Source organism: Dermacentor variabilis, chromosome 1 (genome assembly GCF_050947875.1).
Source record: "Dermacentor variabilis isolate Ectoservices chromosome 1, ASM5094787v1, whole genome shotgun sequence".
Lineage (NCBI taxonomy): Eukaryota > Metazoa > Arthropoda > Arachnida > Ixodida > Ixodidae > Dermacentor > Dermacentor variabilis.
Window position 1 is genome coordinate 253205396 of NC_134568.1, and position 9733 is coordinate 253215128.

Below are 9733 nucleotides of genomic sequence, written 5' to 3' on the forward strand. Positions count from 1 at the left end.
ACGCGTCTGCGTGTATCCGAAGTTTCTGGAAAGGTATCGATGCTTCTATCCGCTGTCTGTTGTCGCCGAACCTTGTGTTATCTGATTTCATAGCGTGACTCGAATGTTGTAGAACTTTGTGGAAGGCATGCGGGTCCCAACGATTAGTCTGGAACATTCGATGACTGCTGTATAAAAGCCGACGCACTTGACCCGCTGATCAGATTTTCGACGATCACCGACCGTGTTCGCCGCTATCGTTGTGTTATAAGTGTAGCCTGTTTTTGTGGGCACATGTTCGCCCAATAAAAGTTAGTTTTGTCTTTCACAGTATTTGCTACTGTGTTCTTCAACGTCACCACCATGTGACAATATAATGTCCTATTCGCATGCTAAATACCATCTGGGCCCATAACATTGTGCACTTGGAACTATCGCAACATCAATTGGACCCATTTTGGTGTTCAATTGGAACCAGTCAGACACAAAAGAATTTAAGTGTGGTGTCCTATTGAAAAACCATTGGACCCGTGTTTATTTCTTTACTGGAATTTCTATTAGTCTATCAGCAAGCACTATCGAACTGTACAGGTATTATTCACAAGCAGGTGCAGGGCTTTTTATTAGGGGGCCGAATTACCTTGCAGTGCCCCCCTCTCCTCCCTCCTAATTGACTTTCTTTTTTGTGTGCAGTCCACCTTGGGACATTTCACGGATATTCAATGTGAAATGAAAAGCCACGTATCATTGTTAGTTATATATTCAATAACTGCTTATCACACTTATCACAGCTCAGCTCAAAATACCTGCAACCATGCAGTACACATTATGATACTAACTGGTGCAAAGAAGCAATGTTAACAGCTTTCTCTTTTTGTACAAGAAAATTCACAATGTGTTGATTGTCATGCATTCATAAATGTGTAGGTTTCTTCTCAAAGCTCTCCTTAGCACAAAGGCACCTTGAAACATTTACATCTTATTTGTTCAAAAAGAAAACTTCCACAAAGATCTTATACTATGCTTTTCAAGGCAGTAGGCACTGACAAGTCTGGACACTAACAAACATGGTTAGTCAGTAAAGGTTCTACTGCTTACATATCCTTTCGTCCTTAATTTAAAGGAAAGGCCTGCATTATTTTGACTGGTTCTGAATGATCGAAGCATAGCCGACAGGCAGCACAATTTCCCGTTCAATAGTAGGCAAAAGCAACATTAAAGGCTGTCATGGACATGGAACTAATGACGACATTCGATTTGCACCCTCCTTTCCCCCTCCCTCCTTTTAACAGGCCAGGGTGGGGAATCATGTTCCGGGTGCATGCTTCTGGGGGATAGGGGCTATCTTGATGTGCTCCCGGATGTTGGGGGCCAGATAGATTGCTTGTTCTTGGCCTTTGCCCTGTGTGGGGTAGCCTAGGCGCACTAGGACCGCTCTTTCGTTCTCATTGGCTTGTGAGGTGGGCGTCTATGACTTCTATTATTGTGTTACGGACTCCTAGGGCTTCCAGCTTGAGTGTGGCTGTTCCCGGTGGTAGGCTGAGCGCTTGCTTGTATGCTTTCCTCAGAAGTATGTCTATTTGATCTTTCTCTTTAGGAGTGAGGGGTAGGTACGGGGCAGTGTAGGGCGATGTGGCTGATTATCAGGGCCTGTACGAGCTGTGTTATGTCGTCATTCAGTCTATATTGTTTGGTGGTGATGTGGCTGACCGTACGCATAATTTGGAAGGTGGTCTGCTTGACACATTGGATGGTGTATTCACCTCGGCTGTCCTGTTGTACGTGGAGGCTGAGGATGCCGACGCGGCTTATGGTGCATCCTGACAATGGACCAAATCCAGATTTGCAGCGTTGGACGGCGCGTCACGTGACCCCACATCAGCAATTTGCTTCGTCCGCGCCTTGTCCGTGAGCTGTGCAGACGGATAATGCCATGGAGGGAGGAAAAATATAGGAGGGAACATAACGTCATGCAGCCAGCCTTGGTAAGTGACACTCCGTGAAGTCACAGTGGTGGCCCAACACGTCTTCTTGCATCAAGATCACGGATGAAGAATCAAGATTTGCCGAGGCATTTGGTTCCCAGTAGCTATTCCAGTAGTTTTTATTCAGTGCGCGCTTGTTCAGCTGCCTTGCCGTGGCTCTGTCTGCAGAGTGGGAACACTAAAACTAACCGCGAACTTTGACCTGCGATCACGTGTCGGGCCACCAGGTTGGCTTCAGTCGCATTGCAGTATGCTCCCACCTACCATTTTCCTTCCTGAATGGATAATGCCAACCCCCTTTTCACATCCGGATTCTGGCTGGGTAAAGCTGCAGCTATGGCTTATAAACACGCAGTGTCTGGCAACGAGTACACTTCTCTCCTGCTCGAGGGCAGCTACATGGCAATCAGCATCAGTCGTTTGTTTGCTGGCGTATGGTTCAGTTGATCTCAGTGCTTCATACTTCATGTCATTCGCAGTGGAATGACATTTATACAGCTTCTAATTATAACAATGAATTTGTGCAATGATGCCGCCTTTTATTTCATCCACATCGTGCAAGAGTTTCCTCCATTGTGGAACCTCAGCCATGCAGATTATGCGGACACTGTAAAGAAACAATCAATCTGGGAACAGATCATCGAAGAGGTGAAGGAGAATTGGCCAACCTATGGGTCATACAGCATCGGTAAGTAAGTACTTTGACATATTCCAGTGCCGGGAAAGCGATACGATATTACAGCAACTTGAGACAATGCATTTGCTGTTCCGTGACTGACATTGAAAACAATACAGGGGCCTTATTTTGCAGCAGTGCTTCTGCTCTATTATAAGCCTTTCTAGTCGTGCATCGCCCACTCGTGGGTGTACCGTCACTTTGACCACTTACGAAGCATGAAAAATATGAAGAGGCAACATGGGTAAAAGCATCACTACAATATAGATGCCCAGGCTGCAAGAAGTGATTCAATCAGAATAGTGACAACAGAGCGTTCAGTAGCAATGCATGATGCCACGCCAGGGTTATTAATTACTGTACTTTCCTGCAAAGGCGCTGAAAAGTTTTTTTGATAATAAGAAGAATGTGCTGGTTGGAGTGGAAAATAAATGCAGCAGACTAAGAGCGGCCAACCCGCCAGCGACGTCTATGTAGGCCGATGGAAATTCTTCAAGGCGTTGAAATTCCTGGATGCTGTGAAAACTGAAGTACATCGCTCATTAATGGGCCAACCTCGGCAAAAGATGGCCGAGCCAGAAATGGTATGTTTTAAGAAGCAACTCGTTACCAATCTTGTAAAATATGAAATATTATTTCAAGATGCACCTTGTGCCCAGAAGGGCGATTCAGTTGTGTTCAATAATGACGGCATGTTTTGTAGCCATATTCGGATGCATCCAATATTACACATTACGAGAATGAATTTGGTTCTGCCAAGCATTAATGTAATTGCAGTAAAATGTTTTGTTTTTGGTGCAGGCAAGACATTTTGTTCTTTTACAATTTATTTGTGTCTTAACCCCTTTGTTACAGCTTCCTGTGGCATGTCGCTGCTGAGACACAAGAGGCGGCCGCAGTGGATGAGGCTGTCCCAGATGATGAAGGCTGCACCATGGAGAGAAAGAATGAACCCAACACCAACCTCTTTGCACCACCAAGTACATCCATGTTAAATAAAGTACCAACCCAAAAAAAAATAAAGAGAAATTGCAATCCCCTTTTGCCACCTGAAGAAATATAGTTGCAGCGACAAAAGGTGCTCGAGAAAATAACTGTAAACATGTAGCCAGCACAACCTGTGCTGTTCATTTCATTTCATTTTTATTTCCTTAAAGACCCCCTGTAGGGGGTTTTACATAAGGGGTGGGGTTAACGTGAGAAAGTAAAACATTTTTTTTTTCATGATGACAGGTGGGATGTAACTTTTTCTAGGAAGGTTGATGGACAGGTGATAGCTGCAATTGCTTGTGATGCAATTGCTCCATGATGCTTGTGACTTTGGCAAGCTTGTCGCTGTGACCATGCAGGCAATACCCAAACCAAGGCATCTGTCATGCCAAGTGTAAATGCTGAAGGTTATGGAACGATACATGCAAGTTTAATAAAATGCAGGAGAACTAAAATGTGCATTCCATTTCAGTGTTGGCAGTTGCATTCACTTCCGAAGTTTTCTGTAGATGCTCACATCCAAGTTGGGCAAATTGATGTCATTGAAGAACGAACAAAGCTTATCACGCACTGCAGCACCAACGGCACCAATTCTACCATGCAACGCTGGTTGCTCGGACAGCAGTTACCCAGCGGGGCTTGTTTCGACACTTAAGGCTGGTGTTCTGATGACATCGTTGCGGAGAAAGTTGCGCAGCAGACATGCCACACTGACGATGGCAGTCGCCCTCTCTGGAGATGCATTGATGACTGTGCAAACACCGGAAGCAGTTCACCAATATCCCGAAAGCATTTTCTATGACACGGCAAGCCCTTGACAACCTGAAAAGTAAAGCTGTTAGACCAGATCATGAATTGCGCGCTAGAGAAATTATAAATATGCCACACCACCTGCCTAATAAACAGTCCAACTAACGACTCCAGAAATTAAGGCAACCCTGAATATTTGTAGCCACTAATTTAGGCAATAAGTTGCTTACATCGTAAACAACTTATTTCATTGAATTTTCTTTGTGATTTCTGTCAAATGACTAATAGTTCCGACTTCTCAGGGGAGCATTGGAGACCACTTGTTTTTGCATATTGCTGGACGACGTCGGTCGTTTGTTGGAGAGCATATTGCTTCTCTCCTTCGGAACCAGTGGTGGTCCAGATACTGATATCACCGGCGTATATTGCATGCCTGATTCTTGATATTGCATTGACTTTGTCAGGTAATTTCATCATAGCAATGTTGAAAAGGGTGGGTGACAGAATAGCACCTTGTGGGTATCCTTTGTTGTGGGTCGCTAACGTCGGGGTTCTGAGTGAGTCGATGCCTATTGTGGCCATGCAGTTGCTTAGAAAGGTGCGTTTGTAAGTATTGTGATCGCAGTTGGTGAGACTTAGGTTTGTATGGACGGTATGGTGAGCCAAATTGTCGAAAGTGCCTTTGAGGTTGAATGCGAGGATCGCTCCGGTGTTGTGTGGAGAGATGTGTTCAAGGACTTGTTCCTTCAGCTAAAGAGGGATGTCGTGGGTAGGAAGGTTGGGCTGGAATCCAAACATTGTTTTGGGAAAGAAGTCACTGGATTCAAGGTAAGGTTGAAGCTGCTTCAGAATGGCATGTGGGGGTTACCCTGACACTCTCCACACGTATTGGATCTGCCCCTGAGCACGTTCATCACCATTCTACTCACGAAATTCTACCATGTCTCCCACAATGCCACTTGGGAAAATTGAACTGAGGCCGCACAACGGGACAAAGTCAATGCTATGGCCTCGCCTAGTTTCTCGCATCATCCATATCCAAGAGGTCATGCCACACGTCTCCTCACTCCAGGCACTGTCATGGTCACATCCACTTGTATGCAGAATGGCGATGCCAAAAAAGCATCGCCACAAATAAATGCTTTCTTATTATTCAGACTAATACAAATGTGTATTGGGATTTTTGCTAGGGGGAGCACAAGGAGGTTATATCAAGGTTACATTTTACATTTGTAACCTTCTTGGGTGAACACCATACAGTGTTACGTTTCGCCTCCGACGTGCGGTATAGCCGGCGCGGATGCAACGGACGCCGGGGCTTCGTTCAAAGCTGCGGACATTTTGGCCAGTTAAGCGCTGCCGCAACGCCTCCCGCCAAGCGCGTCCAGGCATGTTTCAATGCCACGTGTCTTTGTGTGTGTGTGTGTGAGTGTGTGTGCATGTTGGTGCCCACGCTTGTCAAAGCGCGGCAGCCAGGGAGAGGAGCTCCCCCAACTGTGATGCGAGGAGGTCTGACCGGCGCCGGCCCGGCGGATGCGTCACTTGTCTCAACGTGTCTGTGCGCCGCCGTCATGGGCGCCTCTCGCAAGCCGTTCCTTCTTGACATCGACTCCGAGAGTATAAAAGCACCTGCTCCGGACGCCAAGAGAGAGGCTTCGATTTCTTCCGTCGAGTAACGTGCTCTCCCGTCTCTCCACGTACTTCGGTCGACCTGACCGGCCGCTCTTTTGCGATGCTATAATAAACAAGTTGTTCTGTTAGCAGTCGACTCATGCTTTGCCAGGACCTTCGGATGCTTCCAGCTGTGCCCCAGGCCGCCAGGCCAACGCTACCCGCGGGGCTTGCGACCCAGATGCAACAACAGGTGCATGCCTGCAAGAGTTTTTAGAATGCTCGCATGGGAAAAAAAAATTTTAAAAATGGGCAGACTAGACTCTAGCTGGCATCTACGTAAAGCGGCGCCGTGCAGTTGCAATGGTCACGCTTTCGTCCAAGATCTGCCTAACTATGCATGTTTCTTCAGGCTTGGGGCACTGTATGAAAGATACTAGACAACATCTCGTACGCTATACATTTTCTTTAAAGAGGTGTATCATATTTGTGCTGCATTGCTACCGTCATACATTGTGCTGCATTTTTACCCTGCTTTTTCATCTTGATCACCATGTGATTTTAGCATGCCATATGGTCGATATATGAGTATGATAAAAGTTTTTTTTTTTTTTGCTATATTCGGTGAGCTACATGCAGTCTCAGGGAAACCTCTAGCTCCTACATGTTTATGTAAGACTTTCACACGAAGCAAGTATATGAGCAGCATTTCACACGAACAACGGACACGCACAGCAACATTAGCGTAAAATGGGGTTACTCTGTGACAGATTTTGTACCTTTTCGTTCTCTCGCTGAACAGTTATCAACATAAAAAAAATGAATAGTGGCATAACGTTGCTAAAAGCTTCCCTCACACGACGGTATGTTCTACAAATCCGCATCTTTAATACAAACGCCTATATTCAGGTTAAAAGCCGTCACAAGGTTGCCCCGTCGTGTGGGGCAACTTTGTGACAACGTACGTTGTTTTTGGCAGAATATGATTGAAAAAAAAAGGGCTGGCATAAAGTTACCCATCAAAAGTTTATTTGCGTTATCTACAATTGGTTTTTGCTCTCGCAATGTTACAATTGTATTACAAATTATTCATACGTACATGTACCTCCTCAATCAAGATCTTTTACCTCAAAGATGCCTCGCTTGCCTACCGGCCTAGGGGATTCAATTGTGCCCAAAATTTCTTCTTTTGAGTATAAAATAGCGTCTTCGCGGGCTAGCCATCTCCAATTCTTTTTGGTCCTCTCCATAGTGCTGACGATGTACCCCTCGGGTTTGACTTCCGTCACTCTTCCCGGGAAGAGTTGTCCTTCGAAGTTTACTACAACAAAGTCATCCCCCTTGAAGGTGCTTTCTCCGGAACCTGTATCACGGACCCTCGGGATGTTGCTAGTATTTGGAATCACGGAAGTGGTACGAGTGTCCGTCTGCGATAGGTTGAGAAGACTTCGGGAGAGTACCTCAGAATCACTTGTATCTGCTTCCAACCACCTTTAATTTGTTGTCGCCGTGCTGACCATCTGAAGGCGATTCGCTGTCACTGCTTTCTTCTGCGCTGTCGTCCTCAAGAGAAGACCTTCCTAGGTCGTCTAGCTCTGATACCGGAGGAAGAGCTGCCCTTTCCAGTTGTCGATTTTCCCATCCTGCTGGCTTTTACTTCGGCAACCGATATTGACGCGTGTACTTTATGGGGCTACCATGTTTCGCCGCCTAACAAATGTTATCGCACAGCGCAGGACGCGCCTGCATGTAAAAGAAGTTTCTGGAATGTTATCGATGGTTCCGTCCACTGTCTTTCACCGCAACTTGTGTAATCTGATTGCATGTATGCGCGACGTGAATAGCGTAGAACTTTGTGGAAGACACGCGGGTCCGAGCGGTTAATCTGGAACATTCGACAACTGATCCTATAAAAGCCGACGCGCTTGACCCGCTGATCAGATTTTCAACGATCGCCGACCGTGTTCGCCGCTATAGTTGTGCTATAAGTGTAGCATGTTTTTGTGGGCACAGGTTCGCCCAATAAAAGTTAGTTTTGTCTTTCACAGTAGACAGTTTTATGGCGTTTTTCACTGGTCGATTCGGAGCAGAATTTCTTGCTCCGTGGCAACGAATCCGAATTTCACTGGTCGATCTGGAGCGGGTTCGCGCGTTCCACTGGTCGTTTCGGATCAACTCGCTCCGCGCCGGATCGCTCTCACTTGCTCCGCCGCCGAGGCGCGGATTCGGGCGGAAATAGCTCGCGTCACTTCCGTTTTCAAGCGAAATCAGTACCCGGTTTGTACGCACAACATTGCGTTGCTTCGCAAAATGGCTGCGTTCGGTGCTGCTGCAGCGCTCGCGTTTAGCGATGAGAGCGCGGACGACAGCGATTACGAAGTGACGCAAGTGCTGTACGAAGACTTCTATGCACGTTGTCCATGCACAATCCTTGCGGGCGCGACATGGAAATGACGGACTATGCGACTGCCACGGTCAAATTACACACGGGGGACGGCGAGTTTGGTTGCCGTGGAAACGTACAGAACGGAAGTAGGGCATGGTTTTCGGAACCGGTTCGTGCGACTTTACGCAGACTTCCTGTGTGATCCGCCGCGGAGCGTTTTTGCGCTCCGCTGGCCGATTCGGATTTGTGAAACCCGAGCGCTCGCTCGAGGATTTCGGCGGCCGCTCCAGATCGACCAGTGAAAAACGCCATTAGTATAGCGTAAAATGCTTGTGTTAGCGTTAGCGCGCGACGCAACGCTAACGCAAAGAAAGACTGCACTGCGCGGCACAAGGTATATAGTGCTTTAGAATAGCGGAACGGAGAAAAGCGTTAACGTTAACGCAAACAAATACACCGCCATCTAGATGTAAAAACACACAGTACTGGAAAGCCAAATCCACACGAAATGTCGAGCTTATCCAATGCGGAATCCGCAAGTGTGTCCCTAAGTCAAGCTTATCGAAAGCCACAGTCGATGCGTTAATTACGCATGTAGGTGTTCGATTTGAGTGTTGTTTTGTCGAGAGTCTCGAAACGCACCAATTATTCTTAGCATGCCGCGATCGAGTGTTCTGTGGGACCCATATTACGTGTCCTTTTTAAGTTTGGATGACATAGACGCCCTCATGCTTCGGGAACGAGAGCGACCGCGCAGGTTCTACGTGTCCTCAAGATCCACTCAACATCGAAGCTATTCCGGAGGGGACGTTTCGCCGGCAATTTCGCTTCCAGAAATCCGATTTCCCACTTCTTTCCACTTTTTTTGTAACGGACGCCCATCTTGACGTCCGTCCGAATGGTTTCAAGGCGAAAACCTCCTTCAGGAGGTTCATATCGTCGTCGTCGGTAAAACGCACGCGCATTGTGACCACAGCACCGACCACACTACTGTGTTTCGCCGCGGAAAACGTGACATGCATCGGCTTGACATGCGGCTTTACACCAAGCGAACGAGGATGGATGGATGGATGTTATGAGCGTCCCCTTTGGAACGGGGCGGTGGCTTGCGCCACCAAGCTCTTGCTACTATGCTGCCTAATATCCTACCTAGGTTAACCAATGAAAAAAAAAAACACTATGAACTACCACGTCCAAATTTTCTGATACCCTATTGCGAACTGTGCTTTTGTACGTCTCCGTCTTTTGTCGTTTCCCTACTTTTCTTCCACCAATCCTCCAATCGCCTCTTACTGATGTCTATTGCGGACCTGTTTGCTTTACCACTGCTCCCGCTGAACCCAAGGGCTTCAAGGA